The sequence below is a fragment of the Vipera ursinii genome (assembly GCF_947247035.1).
Source record: "Vipera ursinii genome assembly, chromosome: 1".
In the NCBI taxonomy this organism is placed as follows: domain Eukaryota; kingdom Metazoa; phylum Chordata; class Lepidosauria; order Squamata; family Viperidae; genus Vipera; species Vipera ursinii.
In genome coordinates this window covers 54,419,681-54,443,596 of record NC_139512.1, presented here as the reverse complement: position 1 = coordinate 54,443,596, position 23,916 = coordinate 54,419,681, and positions in this window count along the sequence as shown.

Here is a 23,916-nt window from a genome sequence, read left to right as displayed (position 1 = left end):
TATTTTTTTTACTACGGGCATTTATTTACACATCCAATCAAATCTCATAGCGCCAACTAGCTCTAGGTCCCATACATACATACTTACATGCCTATATTGGTTCCTGTAATGGTTTGCATAGCTAATATTAATGTTGTTGTTGTTGTTGTTAGTTGCAAAGTCGTGTCCGACCCATCGCCACCCTATGGACAACGTTCCTCCAGGCTTTCCTGTCCTCTACCATCTTCTGGAGTCCATTTAAGCTCACGCTTACTGCTTCAGTGACTCCATCCAGCCACCTCATTCTCTGTCGTCCCCTTCTTCTATTGCCCTCAATCTTTCCCAGCATTAGGCTCTTCTCCAGTGAGTCCTTCCTTCTCATTAGGTGGCCAAAGTATTTGAGTTTTAGCTTCAGGATCTGGCCTTCTAAAGAGCAGTCAGGGTTGATCTCCTCTAGGACTGACTGGTTTGATCACCTTGCAGTCCAAGGGACTCACAGGAGTCTTCTCCAGCACCATAGTTCAAAGGCTTCAATTCTTTGGCGCTCAGCCTTTCTTATGGTCCAGCTTTCACTGCCATACATTGCAACTGGGAAGACCATAGCCTTGACTATACGCACTTTTGTTGACAGGGTGATGTCTCTGCTTTTTAGTGTGCTGTCTAGATTTGCCATGGCTTTCCTCCCAAGGAAAGCTAATATTAATACAATGAGTAAAATGCAACAGAGAAAATAAGCAGAGAAAATTAAGCAGTTAGGAAGATATTATGTCTAAACTTAATCTGAATCACAAGCTGCCCAGTTTAACTCATGCCCACCATTTGAATGAGATTCAAAAAAGAAGCCCATCACTTACTCACTTCCCTTTTTTTAACAGAATGAAATGAATTTTTCAGGCACTCTAAATTCTTTCAGGGTGGTGATGCTGATCCAATATCACAGGAAAAAATGCAAAAGTTGGGAATTACCCTTCTTTAAATTAAGTGTTTTTAAAAGAAGCACCTATATTCTTTCTGAGATGTGGCATAAATACATGTTTCATAAATATGGTGTTATCCTACCTACGGAGATCAAACCTGTCTAATTTCAGACTCTAGGTGGGGGAGGGCTCACCGCACCACCCAGAGGCAGTCTTTACAGATTTGACATGAGAATCATTTCAGTATATGGAGCAAATAATTGCTTATTCATTTTAGGGATAATTCATAAAATATATGTGAACATTTGATTTTTTTTCATTTTTATACATTTTTAGCAAAAAGAATAAGATTATTATTTTCTTTTTATTACAGGCAATTTCCCTAGCATGTTGTGGGGAATGTGAAGCTGAAGTTTCAGCCTAATGTACTTCTTTACCTGTAGGGAATTTTTAAATTAATAGTTAATTACTTACCTTCTTCTGAAATCTCACATTCTAAGAAAAGTCTCACCACTTGGTATTGTTCAGTATGTAATAAGCATCTCTATATATTAGCCCTCTAAACAGAGTAATTCACTTTATGGTTCACAACAGTTCTACTAAAATAATGACAATAGTAACTGCATCCTGCGCATTGTAAGATGAATTCAAATTTCACATTAGGAACTTAAAGAAAGAGATACTGAATGGTGTCCTTATTCACAGTGTGCACAATTTCTTATGTTACTAGACTCACAGAAATATCAAGCATTCATAGTTGAATGTATTGATTTCTGAAATTTGCCATTAAAAAGAGATGCTGATAATTTTAAAAAGTAACTATTATTTTCAATTGTACCATCACTACACATCCACATCCATACGCATTCCAAGTAATTGATGATTCCTTATAGCATCAATAGATAACTATTGGAGACACATGTTAGGACATTTCATTTGTAATTGATATATGTCTCTCTCTTTCTCTCTCCGTGTGTGTGTGTGTGTGTGTGTGTGTGTGTGTGTGTGTGTAAAATAAATCTCTAATATTGGGGTATGGTCGCATTTAATTAATTATTGTAAGCATGTCAGCATATTGTGGAAGTCAAGTATATTCAAACACTACTCAGTCAGAATTGAATTTAGCATGATAGTCTCATAAAAAGGGACTCAACTGAGAGTTTCCACTTGCCTGCTCTAAACTTGTCACTTGTAGGTGCTAAAGAGCTTGTTGTGTTAGTTTAATTAGACAACAAATCGGTCCTTACTTGATTGCATGGTCGTATCACATATGTTAGCACTTCAGTGTTTGATGGAGATATTAACAAGTAACAAGAGTCTCTTATTCTATGGACTTTAAAGAAGAGAAGCTCTTCTATATTATTTCATTTGGCCCTGCCAATATTTATTAGATCATGCAGTCAGCAGGCTGCCAGGGAGAGAAAGACAACACAAACATTTTTCAGGGTTATGCTCATCTGTATCCAAAAGAAGGGTCACTAGACAATTAATGGTAGAAGAGTATAAGTAAGATAAGTGTTCTTTGCTGCAGCTTACAAATTCATTATTGGATACAGTTTGCTGCAGACCTCCTCTCAGCTTTTGTCACTTAAAGATAATTTATGACAAGAACAGAGAGGTTCTTGAAAATGCTATAGCAACTAAAGCTGAATGATGCCACTCCGGCATTAGATGCATAGTCACCAGAGGCCAGGAGAAAGGAAGTTTGCATTTGTATGAAAAACCATGCAAGTTAAGCATTCATCAAGGTTGGATAAAATATTCCTATTTATTGTCAATGTCTGGAAGACTGAACAGTAAAAATGTTCTATGCAACTTCGCAACTAACAACAACAAACAACAATAATTAAAATGCCTTATTTCCACTGGTGGAGTGAGAGAGAGAAAGGGAAAAATGGTTCTCTGCAGGTTTGCAAAAGGATCCATTTACCCAGGTGTCACAGCAGATAAAATAGAAATGTATCTTTAACAACTTCTACTCACACATCCATCTATGGGAATAGCTTTTTTAATTTATGGTACAAGAACCAAGTCCCCAACCCATTTACTGCAATAAGAAAAAAAATGTGTTGAGTGCAGGAAATCTGATTTCTAATATTCAGCCACTATCACTTTATAATTCTCAAAGTCTACACGTATGAACCATCTGGAGGAAAGAGACAGATGTTCTGGGGTTAAGGTAAAGGTAAAGGTTCCCCCGCACACGCGTGCTAGTCGTTTCTGACTCTAGGGGCCGGTGCTCATCTCCGTTTCAAAGCCGAAGAGCCAGCGCTTGTCCGAGGACGACTCCGTGGTCATGTGGCCGGCATGACTAGATGCCAAAGGCGCACGGAACGCTGTTACCTTCCCACCGTAGTGGTCTCTATTTTTCTACTTGCATTTTTACGTGCTTTCGAACTGCTAGGTTGGCAGAAGCTGGGACGAGTAACAGGCGCTACACAGCACTCTGGATTCGACCCGCCAAACTGCCGACCTTCTGATCGACAAGCTCAGCATCCTAACCCACTGAGCCACCACGTCCCGTTCTGGGGTTAGATGGGACTATAAAGAAGAAGATGGTACTTACTTGCTTGCTTTCTCTACCTACCTGTCAAGGTCTAATGGTGGTGGTTGTGGTTGACCTTGGGAAATGGGGTGAAGCGATGCTGCCTAGGGAACTTTCAGACAAGAGAGTGCATAGCCCGCAGCTGCATAAAGGCTGAGAAGGGATCCTCCCTAGGTTTTTGGGCTATAAAGTTGATGGCAGGAGAGTTTTACTTTCAGACTAGCAGGTTTGTGTTGATGTAGCTTTACAATAAAGGGGCCCTTTATAAAAGGGACCAAGACTTAGACCAGGGGTCTTCAAACTCGGCCCTTTTATGACTCATGGACTTCAACTCCCAGAATTCCTCAGCCAGGCATGCTGGCTGAGGAATTCTGGGAGTTGAAGTCCATGAGTCATAAAAGGGCCGAGTTTGAAGACCCCTGACTTAGACAGTGAAAGAATGGCCTCTCCTCTATCAGATGGGTGTTGGTAACAGTGATGGCAATGCTCAAAGCATAACTAAATCTAGTCTCACCCTCAAGTTCTTGGCATATCCCAGCATAGTATCAATTGTGGGCAAAGGTGCACTGGCTGGGTTCTACCGCCTTCTATCTCTCAGTGACAGACAGACAGAAAGAAGGAAAAAAAGCAGGTGAGGAAAACAACAGCAGTAGACTCTACTAAGGGGATATTGATCTTGACCTCCAAAACACCAGGTGTACCAACGTATTATGTATATTATTCATTGCATTTATTGTTTTACATATTTAAAAAATCTCCTTTCTTCTTGCAGATAAAGACATGACCAGGGCATTGTTAGAGTGTCTAACAAAAATGAGAAAACAATGTAAGAAAGTTTATTACTCAATTAAAAAGCCTGTGAAACCAAAAGGTATTTGAATGGATAGCTAAAAGATTGCAAAGTTGGCATGAGTCTCTCCTCTATGGGAATTTTACTCAATAATTGGACTGCACTAACAGAGAGGACTTCCCCCTTGTTTTCACATAATATATTAAGAAGCTTGGAGAAGAACCTTCACTGATAATAGATACACAGCTGGAGGTTCCAAAATCATACAGTATTAACAGTGTCTCATCAAATTAGAGAGACCAAGTACAGTACTTCAGAATTTAATCCTTGTCCTGGCACTCTTCAAAAAATTTATTAAATAATGTAGAAGAAATGTTTATCAAATATGTAGAAAGCAGAAATAAACTGCACTCCAAACATATTCTCCTACACTGCAATATAACATATACCGAAAAAGCAGTATTTTCCACCAAACATGTAATTGCATTAATTCAAACACTTAGAATGGGCTGTTCCTTGTAAGGTGGCCTCTGGTGTCTTGAGATAGATCAGTTAAAGGAGAGATGGTATATATGCAGTAATTTTTGTGAGTCTGGTTTTCTTTTCAAGAATGTTTACCTGGCAAAGTTATCAATGTATTTATTTGTACAATTTATCTGCTGCTGCAATCCAAGTGGGCTCTAGGTAGTATATCAATACTAAATATTAAATTATTTGAATTAGGAAGGGAAATCCTTAGCAATACTTTCATTTCATATAAATGGGCATCTAATACAGTCAAGGAAGAAGTCTTGGGTCATTTTGCATTCACAGATATCTGGATTTAAAAATAATCCTTGTGATTTAAATCAAATTCATTCATATAGCTTATTAAAATTTTTCTTTGCGATGGAGATATCTACAGAGATATATTTAAACTTGTTCACTTACTATAATAAGCCTTATCTATTATTTAATATTATTCCATCAACAACTTCAGACCATGCCCACATTTTGATAGTCTTATGATTTCTTTATCAGCAGAAACAATCTTTGCATGTATGTCACTCATTCTCTTGCCCCCTTCCCTATTTCCCATGCAAGATGGAAATGATCCAAGGGAAATGATGGCCTATATCTTGCGGGAACCATGTTCAGTTATGCATATCCAATTTTTGCAATATATTGTCCAATAAAATCTGGAGAAGATTGCACCCAACCGTGATAGAGTTAAATGTCTTGGAGCTAATTTATAGTTTGAGGATCAAACAGCAAGAGGAAAACTAAATTTCTACCCAATTCATTCTGCACCAGTTGCTGAAAAGAAATTTACTTTGTTTATGTTGTGCTTGCATATTGGTACATAACTTACTATAACATAATATAAATATTATAAAAGCATGTCTAAGTCTATGACTATAAAATTCTGCACTATAACTAAAACTCTAAACTTTTACACTGTATTAGACAATAGAGAGCACTTGGCAATGTTTGTATAGCAATCTAGCACAAGTATAGCAATGCTTGCCAGATTTTTTTATTCTTAACATGTATGTATGTATGTATGTATGTATGTAGGTGTGTGTGTGTGTGTGTGTGTGTGTGTATTACACTAAAAACTGGGAGAACACGAGCTTTAGTCTTAAGAATAGAATGATCTGGGTTCTCTTGGGCCATTTAGTATCTCTTAGCCCTAGGAAGAAGGCAGTAGCAAACAATTTCTGAAAACGTTGCCAAGAAAACTGCAGGGAGTTATTGGTGTAGTTGCCAGGAATAAATATGGAATGTGTAAGTAAGTCAGTCAATAAATATATACATTGATGCTATGTATTTCTATGTGGTGTTGCAACCTCTCCTTTGCTCAACACAATTGGAGTCTGTTATCACATTTTTTTTTATCCTTTTATTCTTACAGTATGATTTCTTTAAAAAGTTTAATAAAAATAATTTTAAAAAATAGTGATGCTGATAGGATTGCCTATTGGGTATATCATGAAGTGTGTGAAGAGAATCCTTTCTCTATTTTCTGCTTCAGGATACTCCCCAATCAACTGCAGCAGCAGACTGCTACTGTAAACCCCTTTTACAAGAGGTAGACATATCTCAGAGTTAAATCACCATCCTCATTTGTGACATGCGCATTACACTGTATTTATCCATTGAGTCAAGAGGCCCCTCAAACCCCGATGACCAAGCCCCCTTCTCAGTACATGCATTATTTCAATAAGATTCTACCACTCTGAGATACTGTGGGGAATAATACTGTAAATTCAGATAACCAAGTGCTTTTGCTTAACTGAGTTTATGTAATAAGGTTCCTACAATGATTCTTCTTATGTGATCATTCTTTAGTATTCAGAAGAGCACTTTGCCTTCCAGTGTCCTACTGTGGAGCATTATAATAAATAGAATGGCTGGAGGGAGCTGACTTGCTTGGCAGGGAGTCTCTCCACTGGGTCAGCTAATTTTGTTGTAGCTCTGAATAGGATATTACCAGCTTCTCTGGGGAATTAAAAAGTACATTAATGTCCGATCCTCAGTTAAAATTGGGTCTAAGTATGTAACACTTTAAAAATCTGCCTTGGGCCCTTGATTCAAGTACCACATCTTCCATTAAGAAGGTGAGATTTATCACTTTACAGTGTCACAAATCTTCATTTTAAGCTACCACAAGATATAAGATAACAAGTGTATCACTGGTCTAGGACTGAATGCAATTGTTCTTGAACCCCACACTGTTTGGCCTTGAGTGGCAATAAAATAAGGAATAAGAGGCAATGTTCTTCTTAGTCTCTCATATGACTTTTATAAAGTTGTGATAGAAAATATTATATTTAACATACTGTCTAATTTCATGTTGAAAGCACATGGGCATTTCAAAAAAAAAAAAAAACGAAAGCAAAGAAAATTAAGAACTTGAAGAAAAAAGGCTTTTCCTCATTCCCATATTTAATGTGGTTAATTTAAAGTGGTCAATTTCATACACTGGGAACAAATTGAAAAAAAAAAAAGTATATTTGGGTGAGTGCCTCTCAGTTTAAAGTGAATTGGCACCATCCATGCATACAAGGGAGAGTTTGAATAGCTATATGGAAGAAGCCAAGTGATGAAACTGAAGTACTGCAGAAGTTTAATTTTTTTTTTTTAAAAAAAAAGAAAGCTACCTGGGTACAGCAGCAATGACAAACACATTCTAGCATTTACCAGCAGCCATAGCTGCCATAGCTATCTTTGTGGCAGTCTGTGTGTATGTGTGTGTGCGTGAGCCTTCCTGTCAGGGTTGATGCCTGGTCACCACAGCCAACTCTCTCTGGGATAATTCACCATGGGCAATTCGCTGTGGGACAGCTTACCACGGGACAAAAATTACACAGTATAGAAGAAATAACGAAATAGAATCATTAAAGAAAGGATGAAAAAAATGAGGTACAAAATGAAGTGTGAATGACAAACATATTTTTAAAATTATTTTAAATAATTAAATAAAATTGTTGAGTTATTCTGTGACAAGTTTTCCCATGGCGAATTGGCCAGGGCGAATTGTCTTCTGGTAAGTTGGCCATGGCAAGCTGGCCATGGTGATTTGGCAGCAATGAGTTGGCTGTGACAAGTTGGCCATGGAGAGTTCCCATTCCACCTGCAGTTTTGCTGGTGAGATTTCAGAAGTGCCCTTGACTGCTTCCTAGGACTGAGAGCAAGTGACTGACCCAATGTGACACAATTGGCTTTGTGCCCAAGGTGGAACTAGAACTCCTGGCCTCTTGCCAGGTGCCTTAACCGTCCCAGGCAGCCCGCTCACAGTCCCAGCAGATCCTCTAAGTCTCTCAGGTGTTCTTGCTGCCCTATTCATTCTGAAAGAGCAAGGGGCAGCCCAGGGACCACCAGATAAAAACTGACTCTGGAGAAGGAGTGCCACATGGTATATACTGACCCAAATCCAGAGCAGCAGCACTTCACCAAAGCATTCCCATATCCTGCTAGTTTACCACATCCTAAAGACAGAATTTGTAATGGCAAAATTGTTACCTCATAATTTACTGGAACAGCCACAAAGTTAATTCATACGGACTGCTCCCCTTAAAATTTGGTGAAAGAACTGAAAAGATAAGAAATGAATTTCAAACTTCTATTGCTTTGAAGTATTCCTAATCTCTGAACACACCCAGCCAATGTACACTAGGGAGACCTTACCGCTTTACCAAAATGTATTCAGTCAGTTGGAAGAGAGCAGGTTAGAACTGGTTCTTAAGCAGGAAGAGACACAGACATGGGCCAACTAAATTAGCGCACTAAATTATCTATTGCTGGAATAAGATGCTAGGGTTTTTTGTATATGGAATAGAAAGGTGTGAAATCTTGTTCTTTGACTCAAACAGCAGGACATCTTTGCCATTCTCAGCAGAGGTTTCATCAGAATGGACCTGAAATTAAATTTGAGCTCAATAAGGATCTGCCTGGATTTGCACTTATTCCGTAAAATAAGTATATCTACTGTATACAAAGAGACATACTGTAACTAGACCAAGAATTCAGACTTGATAAGAGTCATCTGTAAAGAGGCAGGCTCTCCCTCCCTTCCTCTCTCTCTTCCACATTGTGCTCTCTAACAAAGAAAAGCAAATGCTATACTGAAAAGAGGTCTAAAGCAAATAGCTTAAGATGATCCTTGATGCAAGCAGCAAAGAAGCATGAAGACCTTGCTATCAATTGTTGGTTATTTAGAAAGTGTGAGAAACTGTAAAACTATTGGTGGTATGTGAAGGATCAAATTCTCTCATCCCCTCCCTCCTTCAGGGTTTGTGTTTTGTTTTGTTTTTAATTTCTCAGCATAGAAAAGAAAAGTAGAACTTCTGCACAGCACACCTTGGCTGTTGCAAAATATTCTAAGTCAATACCTAAAAATAAAAAGCAGAAGGAAAGGAAATTATTTAGCACAGGAAACACTTAGCACCTTTGTCCCCCAATTTACTTTGAAAACATCCCCTGCTTTATCGTTACTGTTAAAAAGCTAAAGGATCTTGGGAACATTTGGCTTCACAACACTCCCTCTGCCAGGGAAAGAGTGGTCCAATAATCCAATTTTCCATGTGTTTCATTAACCTTTCTCCATGACGGATAGTAGATTGAGAGATCTGTCCTTTGTTGGTGAATTCACTGCTGACATTTGACCATGTGGACTCACAGAGCTGGCGGGAATCAGCAGACACTGCAATTCCAAGATGAGCTGAGCTGATAGCTACAATTGCAGAGAAGAATTGCAGAACACAGAACTTAAGGGCACTTCCTACTCATCAGAAGTGGAGGCCAATTTTCTTAAGATGAGAGAGAGAGAGAGAGAGAGAGAGAGAGAGAGAGAGAGAGAGAGAGAGAGAGTAACTGGACATCCTAATGCTCCCCCATACAGAAATGATTCAGTCATTCATTAAATGTGTGAAACTATAAAGAAATCCCCTTCCTTTTGCGGGGGGGGCGGAATTGGCCAGGGACTCACAGACAGAAATAAGCTGCCATTCTTCCATTTGATAGCCAGACGCTGCCAGTTGTTGCTAAGACGGTCATGCTGTTAAATTAGGTCTAATGAAGGAGTAATTGCTTTAGGTATAGTGAACCATTTGAAAGAAAACAAGGATTCTAATTGATTTGCAATTTGTTTGGCACATTGCTTTGTCTGGGGCTATTGATTAGTCTTCTGAATTTCACTCTGCATGTGTTTCCCTTTATTAAGGGAATAACAGGTTACTGATTACTTTCCTTCTGGGTTTAATGTAGCAGTTAATGTCTACTTTGTTCTTGTGTCATGTCACAGGCTAGGGAGGAATAATATGCAAGTGGGTGGCCCTTTGCTAAGAAACTCCCCTGCTGCTTAGAGCTGTGTACTCTAAGAAGACCTGAAAAGCAGATCAAGAGAAAGGGTTAGAATAGCAGGACTCACAGGTTACAGCCTGAGTCAGGCTAGACCCAGGCTGACAACTTAGCTTTCCTTCACAGTCAAAGCACACTATTGGGATGGATCAGCTGGTGGTAGTTTTGGGCTTGCAACCTTAGCAGCGTGTGAGTGAGTGAGTGAGTGAATGACTGAGTAGAATAGAAATACCGAATTTTATCTAAACGAAGTTACTAAATCTTTACAATGAACATAACTGAGATAATTAAGTGAAATAACTCAGAGCTCATATCAAAAGTGCATTTTTAATATTAGAAGAGGCATTCTGTAATATTATGAAGATATGGCTCAAAAATAGCTTTATTAGACACCCCAATGGACTGTAGATTTTCTTTATTGGCAAAGTAAAAAACCTGAGGGTATGTTAAGCCATATGATTTGGTATTGTCTGTTAGTAGTTCCTTTTTGGACTAATATTCTAACATACCCAAGTAAATACAATATATGGGTAAATGTTTTCATTTGAATGATGTGAATGTTATTTGAATTTTATTTTAACATTATGGAACTGGTCTTCTTGTGGAACTGAATCTACTAGGTTGGATCGATTATTTTAATTTAATATGAAAACTCATTGGTTTTTTTATTCTTTTTGTTTGAGTTCATAATATAATTTAATAATTAGATTATTTGTTGTACAGGTATGTACTACCTTTTAACAAATTTGTTTTGGTTTATTGCTTGCTTTTATAGCTTCTGCTTTCTGTGTATTTTTGTAAAGATTTTTCTTTTAACATATCAAAACATAGAAGAAAACCAGAGCACAAGCAAGCAAGAATATAGAATCATATTAATTAGTCTTTCATTTTTTCAATAAAGAATCAGTTCAAAATCAGAGAATGAACACATATCATGAATCCAAGAGTGGCACCATTTTGAATTATTAGAATTATTTTTTCTTTAACAGATCCATAGTTCTTCACTTACTGATAAGTTCTAAATGTTTAATATATGCTTCAGTATCTAATTTGTGCAACAAAGTCTCTTATAGCCTCAGTCTCTTTTATATATGGTTTGGATCATAAAGATAAAAGTATAAGCAGATTATTGTGAGAAGAGAAGAGAAGAGAAGAGAAGAGAAGAGAAGAGAAGAGAAGAGAAGAGAAGAGAAGAGAAGAGAAGAGAAGAGAAGAGAAGAGAAGAGAAGTCATTGGTTGATATAGAAGTATTACCACTTCTTTGGATTCTTCCAAAATATCCAAACATTTGATTTGTGTTAGGCTATTGTACTGCAATATAATATTTTCTAATTAACAGATAGGTACAATATGAAACAAGGTACTACAATAGTCAATTAAAAAGTACATAGAAATAGAAATATGAGAATTGATAGGCAGCAAATTAAGGGACCTTGTTTTCAGCAAAATCTAAAAAAGAAAATATGTTTATAATACAAAGTAGCATTCTTGATGAACTTTACACAGATAAGATGAAATGTTATTCTGGTGAGCCATTACTTTTTCACACCCTTCAATTCATTTTGGTGGGACAGTGAGAAACAATTAGATATTTATCTTCATTGGCAGAATGCAAAATGTGTCTATTTCTATGTTGCTTAAAGGTCAACTCAAGATCACAACAATTATGCAAGTTTTTTTCAGGTCACAAGGACAAAATAGTAAATAAATATGTGGAGGAAGATAATGAAAATAGTTGTTCTTGTCCAAGCATAGGTATCAAAGGGTGAGGGGGGGGAAGCAAGACCATGTGATTGAACACCCTGATTTTTTACAGATTATAAAAAGATATAAAAAGGAGTGGGACTTGATTGTGCAATTGTGGATGCTATATTATGCTTGCTGATTCCTACCACACCTTTGGATGTCCCTCAATTCAAACTTTGTCTCTACATCAGAGGTCCCCAACCTTTTGATCACCAGGGACTAGTTTCGTTTTTTCTGCAGACCAGAGGGGGCATGGTTTCATGTACTGCCCAGCTTGGGGTGGGGCAACACTAGTGCCGGCAGGACGCTCGAGGCCAGGGCGACACTATAGCACCGGTGGGAAGATGTGGGTGGCGCTAGCACTGGCAGGACGCTCAGGGGGCGGGAAAATGCTAGTGCCGGTGTGACGCTTGGGGGTGGCACTAGTGTCGGCGGGATGCTCGCCACTAGCGTGAGTGTGGGGGGGTCTCAGTGCACGCACGTGCACTGGCCATCCCTTCACACAGCCCAGTGGCCAAGCGGCCAAGGCCCAGTAGTGGGCCGCAACCCACAGGTTGGGGACCCCTGCTCTACATTGTATCTTGCCTTAAATAACCATCAAAAAGAAAAGCAGGATCTGAATTTTACAATTTAATAGTTACAGTCTGTTGGACTATGAAAGTATGTAAGATAAAACCAAACAGAATTACATCACATGCTAAGGTGGTTTCAAGCTGAACCAATTCTCCTGCAAGAAATTCTGGAATAGTGAGGGTTTTTAATGGCCTTTTGTTCTTTTATTTTAAAAATTATCTCAAACTCCTTACCATTGGTGAAAGATAGGATAAAAAATATGATAATTACAGAGAAGCATTCCTTCAACTATGCAAGTTATATTTTTAATGCAGTTTTCATAAACAGAGCAAAGGGAAAATGTTCCATCTTTTTGTTATAATTTAGGGTCACTGAATTTTGAATATGACTACTTAATAAACAACTCATGTTTTTCTTGTTATGAATATGGTTATTTTTTAGAGTTTGAACTATGTTAACAAAATATTATGTAAGGTTGACTCAAGAAAATGTTTTAAATTAAAGGCCTCTGATCTTATTGAGCACAATGTGGTATATATAGTAGTAATCAAATTGCTATTATAAGGAAAATATGCAATTTTAATAGATTTGTCCCCTTACAAATATTAAGTATTCATTAATGTCAAATGCATATTAGGATCAATCAGTGGTCTTTTCAATAATTTCTAAGCTTATTTTCCATACTTTTATACACTAATTCAGGGATGGGAGACTTTTGAACTACATCTCCCAGCAGCCCCAGCCAGCTTGGCCAGTGCCACCTTTATATTTATGTGCGATCTGGGAATAATCTTTCACATATCAGATGAAGTCATTTCTAGTCTACATAATTCTTTATTATTTTTGGAGTCACATATTTTCTGAAGATAATTTATATTTTGGTAGAAGTAGGAGATACATCTCAAACTCTTCTCCAGAATACCAATGTTATTTCTTTCCCCCCAAAATTACTGTGGTTGCAATAAAAAAAACCTGATGTGAAAGCTTATTTTAAAACTCTTAAAATTAAAGATTGACATGTGAGGTACTATGGAATTAGTAGCATATTAATGAGTTTTAATCAGGGCTTTTTTCGTCATAGAATGCTCAGAACGGAGTTCCAGCACCTTTTTTGGATGGAACCTTGTGGGGTAGGCAAGGAGGGTTGTATGACATGTGCGAGTTTCGGCACCTTTTTCTTTTACAAAAAAGCACTGGTTTTAATCAAATCAAAATTCAGTGGGAAAGATCTTTCAGGTGCCAGCATCTTCTTTTGTCATATATTCCACAGTAGTCCCCATTTTACCATATTCTGATTTCTTGCAATCTCTACTGTGGATTTACCCATAAGCTAAAATGGAAGTAGGTAATGGCCCATTTCATCACTTTTTAATGGAACAGAGTTATGTTCCTAAGTAGATGTGGAACAACTAAAGGATATAAAAGCCAGATAAATCTTATGTATTATTACAGACTCATAGTATTTGCCGTCTTTCAACTTGCCCTATTGGCCTCAGCTGCAAAGGCATTCACTGGATTGGTCATTCACAGTTCTACTTCTATTAACCATTGTCCAGCATATAAAGCCTTGAGAGGCAGTAGTTATCTATTGAATACACTAGTTACCTGGCTTATCTAGCCCTGCTGTGAATAAAGCAAATATGAGCTGACTAGGTTTGCATTGGTGCATGTTGTTAGTCTTAGTGAATATCTATGTTCACTTAGCTAATCTGTTCATATTCCAGAAATACACTTGTGCTTTAAAATAAATGTACCAAACAACTACCACAATTTACTATAACCAAGAAATATATTGGAAATCCTATGCTCATATAGCGTATTACATTACCTGCTTTGAGGTTTTATTCATTTCAAAACAGGCATACATACATATAGTTGACATTCTAATGTACAGAGTAATTTACAATATAGACAATTAAGGAAATGCTGCATGACAGAAATTCAAATTACCTACTAGGGGCTTCCAAAAATTTCAGGTCAAGTAAAGCTTTAAACTCAAACACAAGTTGAGTGCCAATAAATGGGAGTAGTCATTGAGTTGGGAATAGAGGTAACACTGGTCTGTATATAGGGTTCAAAGTTGTACTTGGAATCCACGTAGTTGTCTTGAAGAGAGAGAAGTATTTTTATTAATAACAATAACAATAATAATAGTGTTGGAAGAGACCTTGGAAATCTAATCCAATCCCCTGTTCAGGTAGGAAAACCTATACCATTTGAGACAAATGGTTGTCTAGTCTCTTCTTAAAAATGTCCAGTGTTGGAGCATTCACAACTTCTGGAGGCAGGTTGTTCCACTGATTAATTGTTCTAACTGTCAGGAAATTTCTCCTTAGTTCTAGGTTGCTTTTCTCCTTGATTAGTTTCCATCCATTGCTTCTTGTCCTGCCTTCAGGTGCTTTGGACTCTCTCTTCTTTGTGGCAACCGCTGAGATATTGGAACACAGTTTCATGTCACCTCAATTCCTTCTCTTCATCAAACTAGACATACCCTATTCCCTATATCAGAGGTTCCCAACCTTTTTGGCACCAGAGACCAGTGCCATGGAGAAAGGTTTTTCTGTGGACAATAGGGGGTGTGGTTTTGAATACTGCCTGCATCCCGAGGATGGAACTTTGCTTGTTTATGCAGCCTGCTTGCTGGCATGCTGCGGACCTGTGCCAGTCCACGGACCTGGGTTGGGGACCCGTGCCTTATATGTTTTAGCCTGCAGTCCCCTAATCATCTTTTTTGCTCTTCCCTGTACTCTTTCTAGAGTTTCAACATCTGTTTACATCATGGTGATCAAAACTGGATGCAGTATTCCAAGTGTGGCCTTACCAAGTGTAAAGTGGTATTAACAATTCACGTGATCTTGATTCTATCCTTCTGTTAATGGAGTCTAGCACTGTGTTGGCTTTTTTGGCAGCTGCAGCACACTGCTGGCTCATATTTAAGTGATTGTCCACTAGGACTCCGAGATCCCTCTCACAATTACTACTATTAAGCAAGGTACCACCTATACTGTGGGACGCGGTGGCTCAGTGGGTTAGGACGCTGAGCTTGTCGATCAGAAGGTCGGCAGTTTGGCGGGTCGAATCCCGAGTGCCGCGTAACAGAGTGAGCGCCTGTTACTCGTCCCAGCTTCTGCCAACCTAGCAGTTCGAAAGCACGTAAAAATGCAAGTAGAAAAATAGGGACCACTATGGTGGGAAGGTAACAGCGTTCCGTGCGCCTTTGGTGTCTAGTCATGCCGGCCACATGACCATGGAGACGTCCTCGGACAAACGCTGGCTCTTCGGCTATGAAACGGAGATGAGCACCGGCCCCTAGAGTCGGAAACGACTAGCACGCATGTGCGGGGAAACCTTTACCTTTACCTTTTACCACCTATACTGGACCTGTCCATTTGGTTTTTCGTGCCTAATGTAGAATCTTACTTTTTTCACCATTGAATTTCATTTTGTTAGATAGTGCCCAATGTTCAAGTCTGTCATTGGGCAACTTCATTGCAGAGATTATTTTTAACAAATATAAAATATATTGGACCAACTTCCCAAATTGGATCTCTTACTTGAGTAGTTTCATTTTTCTCTGTATACATATACAGATATTATTCTATTCCCATTTATATTCTTTGAAGCCCAGCTGTTTGGTTGTGCTTAATACCATTGATAAACTTAGCATCATTCCGTGCAAATAAATTATTATCAGCAAAAAAAAAGGTATGTCACAAAAACTGACTGGGAACTAGAAGATGACAATTTGGGCTGGGGGAAGAGAAATAAAATTTGTTCAAGTTTTCTTCCACATTGCCCTGTTATATGAAGTTTCTCCGCTAATGACAGGAAATGACCTAAAGATGGCTGTTCTACATGTTGTGGTTCTTGCATAAAGACAAATACTCTAATTGTGTCTTCCGGTTGGCAATGATGTAGAGTGGAGCCGAGGTAGAGACCCATGCTTTTTATATGTAAGTTGTGGACAATTTTGGAGAGTGTCACTGCAACTGAGAGAGGAAGCATTCCCTTTTGAGTTTAGAGCTTGCTTCACAATTTCCATGTGTTTTTTTTAAATAGAAGTTTTATTGATTTTATTAGTTTTACATCCAGGTATTTATGAAGCAATACGGTGGTTGGGTAGTTAAAAGTAAACAGTAGTAAACAACAAAGTCATTTGTAGATAGGTCAAGTTACATCAGCAAGAATTCCCTCTCCAATTCCCTTGGTTATGATAGCATAGTCAAATTAATCAAAGTAATACATTTCTAATTGTAACACAATCAGTTAGAACAATTTTCAATATATTTTCACATATACATATCCATGTTCTGTTTTTAAGTTTTACCTAATTGGAATAAGATATTCTGAACCAGCCTATAATATACAAAAGAAAACCTAATTTTCAGGTAGCCCACATTTCCCCCATTTCATTATATAATAGTTATCCTGTCTAAAATACATATATTGTTCATTTCAGTGCACTCTTGTGTTATACAAATTTATTGTTTAACATCTTAATAGTTCACCAATTATTGAAAAAATATCTTTTGTTGTCTCCTTCCAAATTCTGTAATATAATTACAGAATTATATAGCTAATAGCTAACTTTCCTTTCCTTTAAAGGTCTAAAAGTTAAGTATAAAATCGATATGTATATTTTAAAGATTCCCCTTAGCCCATTAAGAAAATTTTTTAGCTCTATCATTACAACAAATATATCCTCTTTATCATCTTAGTAGTTCATCAATTTTTAAAATAATATCTTTTATTATATCATTGCAAATTCTATAATATAATTCAAAGTTATGTTCTGATAGCTAATCTATTTTATTATATAGTAATTATCATGTCTGAAATACATACATATTCTATTTGTCATCTTTACAATTCATCTATAGTTAACAAAGTATGTTTTATTGTTTGTAGCTAATTTTCATTCCCTTAAAAATCTAGATCCTAAATATAGACTCAGTTTATATCTTTTAACAGTGCAACTTGGCCCGTTGAGAGAAAAATTTAAGCTTTATTATTCCAAGTCCCAACACGTACAACAGGAAAGGGAGAAAAGTTCATTTATTTATTTTTTTATTTTTCTTAGATCTAATTCTAGCTTTTTTCTTGTGCCAGGCAGGCTTCCATATCATTGCCTTTAGCTTCTCAAATGTGTCTCCCTTTCTTCCTATGCACATTGTTTGAATCCAGGGAGACCATCCAGTTATCAATTTTTCATAGAGAGTGACCCCTTTATAGTCATTAAATTTTTGTTCCAGTAAATCCAGTCTCTATGTTTGGCGTAGTGCAGTTGTCATTATTTCAGTCAGGTCTTCTTCTTCTTTCAAATCAATCTGGCTTAGGTAAGAGGTCATGTCTGGTGTTGTAGTTATTGTTTGTTTGGTTGAAGTCTTGGTGTACTGTATTTGAAGGCCTCTGGCATCCTCCATCTTAGTATATATTTATTTATTTATTGATGGGATTTATATCCCGCCCTATCTCCCAAAGGACTCAGGGCGGCTAACAACAAAACATATAATAAGTACAGAAATCAAGATAAAAATAAAATTGAAATCATCTGTGCAATAAATTACAATTGAAGAATTAAAAATAAATTTAAAATTCTAAATATAAATTAATTAAAATACCTGTCAGTCCAGGTCAGCCTGGTGGAACAGGAGTGTTTTGAGGCCGCGGCGAAAGGATTGGAGGTTTTGGGCCATCCGAAGCTCAGGGGGGAGCTGATTCCATAGGGCTGGCGCTCCCACAGAGAAGGCCCTCCCCCTGGGGGTCGCCAGCCGACATTGCCTAGCTGACGGTACCCTGAGGAGGCCTTCTCTGTGTGAGCATACTGGACGATGGGAATTTGTTCCCGGCAGCAGATGGTCTTGCAAGTATCCCGGACCTAAGCCATGTAGGGCTTTAAAGGTAAGTACCAGCACCTTAAATCTCACCCGGCGGGCAACTGGTAGCCAATGCAGCTCACGCAGGAGGGGTGTAATATGGGAGTATCGGGGTGCTCCCATCACAACCCGTGCAGCTGCATTCTGCACCAGCTGAAGCCTCTGGGTGGTCTTCAAGGGCAGCCCCATGTAGAGAGCATTACAGTAATCAATACGGGAGGTGACGAGTGCGTGGGTGACTGTATGTAGGGCATCTCGGTCCAAAAAGGGGTGCAATTGGTATATAAGACGAATCTGTGCAAATGCCCCCCTAACCACGACTCCAAAATGATCTTCAAAACTGAGTCGTGAGTCTAGGAGGACGCCCAGATTGCGTGCTCTATCAATGGGAGGTAACATCTCTTCTCCTATAGTCAGAGATGGAATCTCTTGGACTAAACAAGATGACGGTATGTACAGCCACTCAGTCTTGGCCGGGTTGAGTCGAAGCCTGTTTTCTCCCATCCAAATCTGTACCTCTTCCAGGCAACGGGACATCACATCGAGGGCATCACTGGGTTGGTTCGGGGTGGAGATGAATAGCTGGGTATCATCAGCATATTGATGATATTTCACCCCGAAGCTACGGATGATCTCTCCCAGCGGCTTCATATAGATGTTGAACAGGAGGGGTGAGAGCACCGAACCCTGAGGCACTTCACAACTAAGAGGCCTAGGGCTTGACCTCTACCCTCCTGCCAACACCGTCTGCGAACGTTCCGAGAGGTAGGAGGAGAACCACCGCAGAGCGGTGCCTCCCACTCCCAGCCCCCCAAGACGACGCAGTAAGATACCATGGTCGATGGTATCAAAAGCCACTGATAGATCTAATAGGACCAGGACAGAGGAATAACCTCTATCTCGGGTCCACCAGAGATCATTCACCAGTGCGACCAATGCCGTCTCCGTGCTGTGCCCGGGTCTGAAACCCAATTGGTACGGATCTAGATATTCGGCTTCCTCCAGGTTCAAAGGGAGCTGTCGTGCCACCACGCTCTCAATGACCTTCGCAAGGAAGTGAAGGTTGGAGACAGCACGGAAGTTGTTTAAAACAGCTGGGTCCAGTGCCGGTTTCTTGAGGAGGGGCCTTACCACCGCCTCTTTCAAGGTGGCAGGGAAGTACCCCTCACTCAGTGAGGCATTGATAACTGCTAGGAGCCAGCCTTGTGTAACCTCCCGGGATGCATAGACTAGCCAGGAGGGACACGGGTCCAACAAACATGTGGCGGCACTTAGTTTCCCCAAGATCTTATCCACTTCATCCGGAGTCACAGGATCGAACTCTTCCCAAATGTACTCGGCCAACTTCATCGTTTTCCTCTCGTTAGATACTGCCCAGTCAGAGTCCAGACCAGCCCGAATCTGAGCAATTTTGTCCACTAGATATTTACTAAATTCCTCAGCCCATCCATGTAGGGGGTCCTCTCCCGTCTCTTGACTTAAAAGGGAGCGGACCACTCTAAATAGAGCAGCCGGGCGGTTATCTGCGGACGCAATGAGGGTGGTGAAGTAGGCGTGCTTCGCCACCCTCATTGCCACAAGATAAGATCTAGAAAAGGATCTTAACTGTGTTCGGTCAGACTCAGACCGACTGGTTCTCCAAATGCTCTCTAGGCCCCTTCTCTGGCGTTTCATCTCCCGCAGGTCCTTGGAGAACCAAGGAGCGACTCGGGACTTGCGCCGGGTCAGAGGCCGCAAAGGGACAACGCGGTCGAGAGCCTCCGAAGCAGCCTGTTGCCAGGCATTAACTAAGGACTCGACCGGGTTGTGGGAGAGGGAGGTGGGAATCGGTCCAAGCACCATCTGGAATTTATCTGGGTCCATCAGGTGCCTGGGGCGGAACAACCTGGTCAGTTCCGCCTCCTGACAGTGGGGGGTGACGTGACGGAGGCCCAACCGCAGGAGGTAATGGTCTGTCCATGAAAGGGGTTGTGATGTTGGAGTAACCCCTCCCAGTCCATTTAGCCACTGCCCCAGAGACAAAAATAAGATCGGGCATGTTTCCTCCCTCGTGAGTTGGGTCCTGAGTAATTTGAGTCAGGTCCATGGCTGTCATGGAGGCCATGAACTCTCGGGCCACTTCTGATGCACTGCCCAGGGATGGTAGATTAAAGTCTCCCAGTACCATAAGTTTTGGAAATTCAACCGCCAATCCTGAGATGGCGTCAGGTAGCTTGGGTAGAACCGTTGCTGTGCAGCTTGGAGAGAGATATACCAGAAGTAGGCCCAACTGACCACCAGGACCCCATCTTAAGAGGAGGGATTCACATCCGTCTATCTGAGGGGAAGTGGCCTCCCGCGGATGGAGGGTTTCTCTGATAATGACCGCCACGCCACCTCCCCTACCCTGAGCTCGAGGTTGATGTAGCACACGGAAACCTGGAGGGGATAAATCAGTCAGAGGGACCCCTCCCTCTGGGCCCAACCAGGTTTCCGTGATGCATGCCAGGTCTGCGTCTTCCTCCTCGATCAAGTCATGGATGAGGGGAGCTTTATTCACAACAGACCTGGCATTAAAATAGATCAGCCTGAGCTCAGGAGTCTGCCCTCCCTCTTCCCCAGGACAGCAGGTGAGAGCCAGAGGGTCAGAGCGCACCACAGCTTGAAGATAGCGGGGGCGCGATCTCAGATTACGATATGGCCCTCTGCTCATCCATCTGCTGCCATTCCCAATTACTGTGGGGATCGGTATCCCTATCCCATTCCCCTGGGTCACAAGACTCTCCCCGGCCCTCATATTGCCGCGGCCATTGGCCAACCTAGACTGAGACAGGTCCAGTAGGATCTTCCCCTCATTCTGCCGGGCCTGACCCTCCCCCCTCCCTAACCCTTCAAAAAAAATTAAAAGAAAACCCAAGAGCCTCTTTTTTGCTTGTTTCAGCTTCTGTTGCTTGTTGGATTGTAGCTTTTACAGTTGGGCATCAAGGCTCTCAATAGATTGTACTTGTTGTACTTTAAAGGACCCTGTTTTGTTGTTAAATTCCTCATTCTCTGTTCATTTTTTGATTGTCAGTTCATCAATTGAAGTAAGAGTCTCATTTGGTGAGTTTGTGCTGTCAGATTTGTCTTTAGGTCTGGCTTTTATTTCTGCAGTCATTGCCAAAATTGTATCAAGTATGAGTTTATAGTCAAGTGGTGGAATTTATTCTTCCATTTCTTTAGTATTTTATAGGCCTTTAGTGGAGGCTACTTTAATAAAAGTCATTAAATGTCCGCCTCCACTATTCCTAAAAGTTGTTTTCAGTGACAGGTGTTCCCAATTTTTATCTTTAAAGATAAAAGGACAAATCTGTTAGAGCCAAATCTCAGAGTAAAAAAAAAAGGTTTACTTGCTATACTGGGTTTCACCACAAGATGTCCTTAATAGCATGAACAATCCTTTTGCAGACTAATATAATATAAGTCTTTTATCCAATTAATTCATTTTTAGTAGTAAATAGGGTAGTAAAGGTAAAAAGGTAAAGGTTCCCCCCGCACATGCATGCTAGTCGTTTCCAACTCTAGGGGCCAGTGCTCATCTCCGTTTCAAAGCTGAAGAGCCAGCGCTTGTCCGAGGACGTTTCCGTGGTCATGTGGCCGGCATGACTAGATGCCAAAGGTGCACGGAACGCTGTTACCTTCCCACCGTAGTGGTCCCTATTTTTCTACTTGCATTTTTACATGCTTTCGAACTGCTAGGTTGGCAGAAGCTGGGATAAGTAACAGGCGCTCACTCTGTTATGCAGCACTTGGGATTCAACCCGCCAAACTGCCGACCTTCTGATTGACAAGCTCAGCATCCTAACCCACTGAGCCACCGCGTCCCTAAAATAGGGTAGTAGGTCCCCATAAAAATAAACAATAAAAACTTTTTAGTGGCCCAAAAATTTCAGAGGTACAAATAAGTTTGCTTAGTTATTTAGCTTAGTCATTTGATTTCTTTTGAGGCTTTAAGGTTGTAAATCCCCAAGTAAGCAGTCGCTGATCTTTCAAGAAGGGGGAAAAAGATTTTCAAGAAAGTCCCACAGGAAAGTAATTAGGAAAGTAAGAAAGGTAAGGTCTCACCCAAATCCTCCAGATTGCTTCATTGTGCTTGATACTGATTTTGGCTTTCAGCAGGGGACAGCTTAGTGATCGGCCATGTTAACACTGGGTGAATTTTCCCCCAAAAACTGGGGACTTTCAATTTTATTGTGACCGGGTTGATGATTTTCACAATGGGGAAAGGCCCCAAGAATTTCAGTCCCAATTTCTTGCTGGGTAATTTGAGATGTAAATATTTAGTTGACAGATAAACCTTTTCCCCCACTTGGAATGTTCTTTGGGGAACCGTCTTTTTATCAGCATGTTTTTTATAAGTATCAGAAGTCTTCTTTAATGCTGTTTTCATGTTTCTCCAAACCTCTTCCCACCCCCTTACCCATTGATCAAGTGTCTGGGAAGTGGAGGACACCTGAGGATAGTCAGGCATCGGGCTGAACTCTTTTCCTGTGGCTACTCTGAAAGACGTGTAGCCAGTGCTGCTGTGAACAGAATTATTGTAGGCCACCTCGGTGAAAGGGAGAAGGTCAGTCCGAAGCCTGTTCTTTCCCATCCAAATCTGTACTGCTTCCAGGCAACGGGACATCACATCGAGGGCATCACTGGGTTGGTTCGGGGTGGAGATGAAAAGCTGGGTATCATCAGCATATTGATGATATTTCACCCCGAAGCCACGGATGATCTCTCCCAGCGGCTTCATATAGATGTTGAACAGGAGAGGCGAGAGCACCGATCCCTGAGGCACTCCACAACTAAGGGGCCTAGGGCTTGACCTCTGCCCCCCTGCTAACACCGTCTGCGAATGGCCCGAGAGGTAGGAGGAGAACCACCGCAGAACGGTGCCTCCCACTCCCAACCCCTCAAGACGACGCAGTAAGATACCGTGGTCGATGGTATCAAAAGCCGCTGAGAGATCTAATAGGACCAGGACAGAGGAATAACCTCAGAGGAATAACCTCCGACCAATGCCGTCTCCGTGCTATACCCGGGCCTGAAACCCGATTGGTACGGATCCAGATACTCAGTTTCCTCCAGGACCAAAGGGAGCTGTCGTGCCACCACGCTCTCAATGACCTTCGCAAGTTATATTTATAAATAACTATATAAATAAAAATCTTCAAAAGAGTTATTCTGAATTTGCTACAAAAGAGTATTATTTCTTAAGGCCAGTTGAGCTCATCGATTCTAATGTTAAAGTTGTGCTCAGGCCTTAAGGTTTTACAAAACAAAAAAGAAAAGGAAAACTGATAAACATGCAAGGATTATCCAAAGTAAACTGCAGACTGCAAAATAAGAATTGCATGTTAGCTAATTGTTAATTTAAGCAATTGCAATGGTTAATTAGTATGGCACATATTGACTATTAGCATGATGCCCCAGCACCTGCTTTTCCCAGTGAACCAATTTCTTCATTGCTCATGCAGGAGCCAAATGTGTAATTATTGGCCATCGTTGGGGCAATTTTTTCAGTGATTCTTTTGTGTGATATGAATAAAGCATAATGACATATTTTATTAAAGGGCAAATAGCTGTTTGCTAATGGAAATGATTTGAAACCCAAGAAACTCAGGCTAGGAATATGTTTTCAGT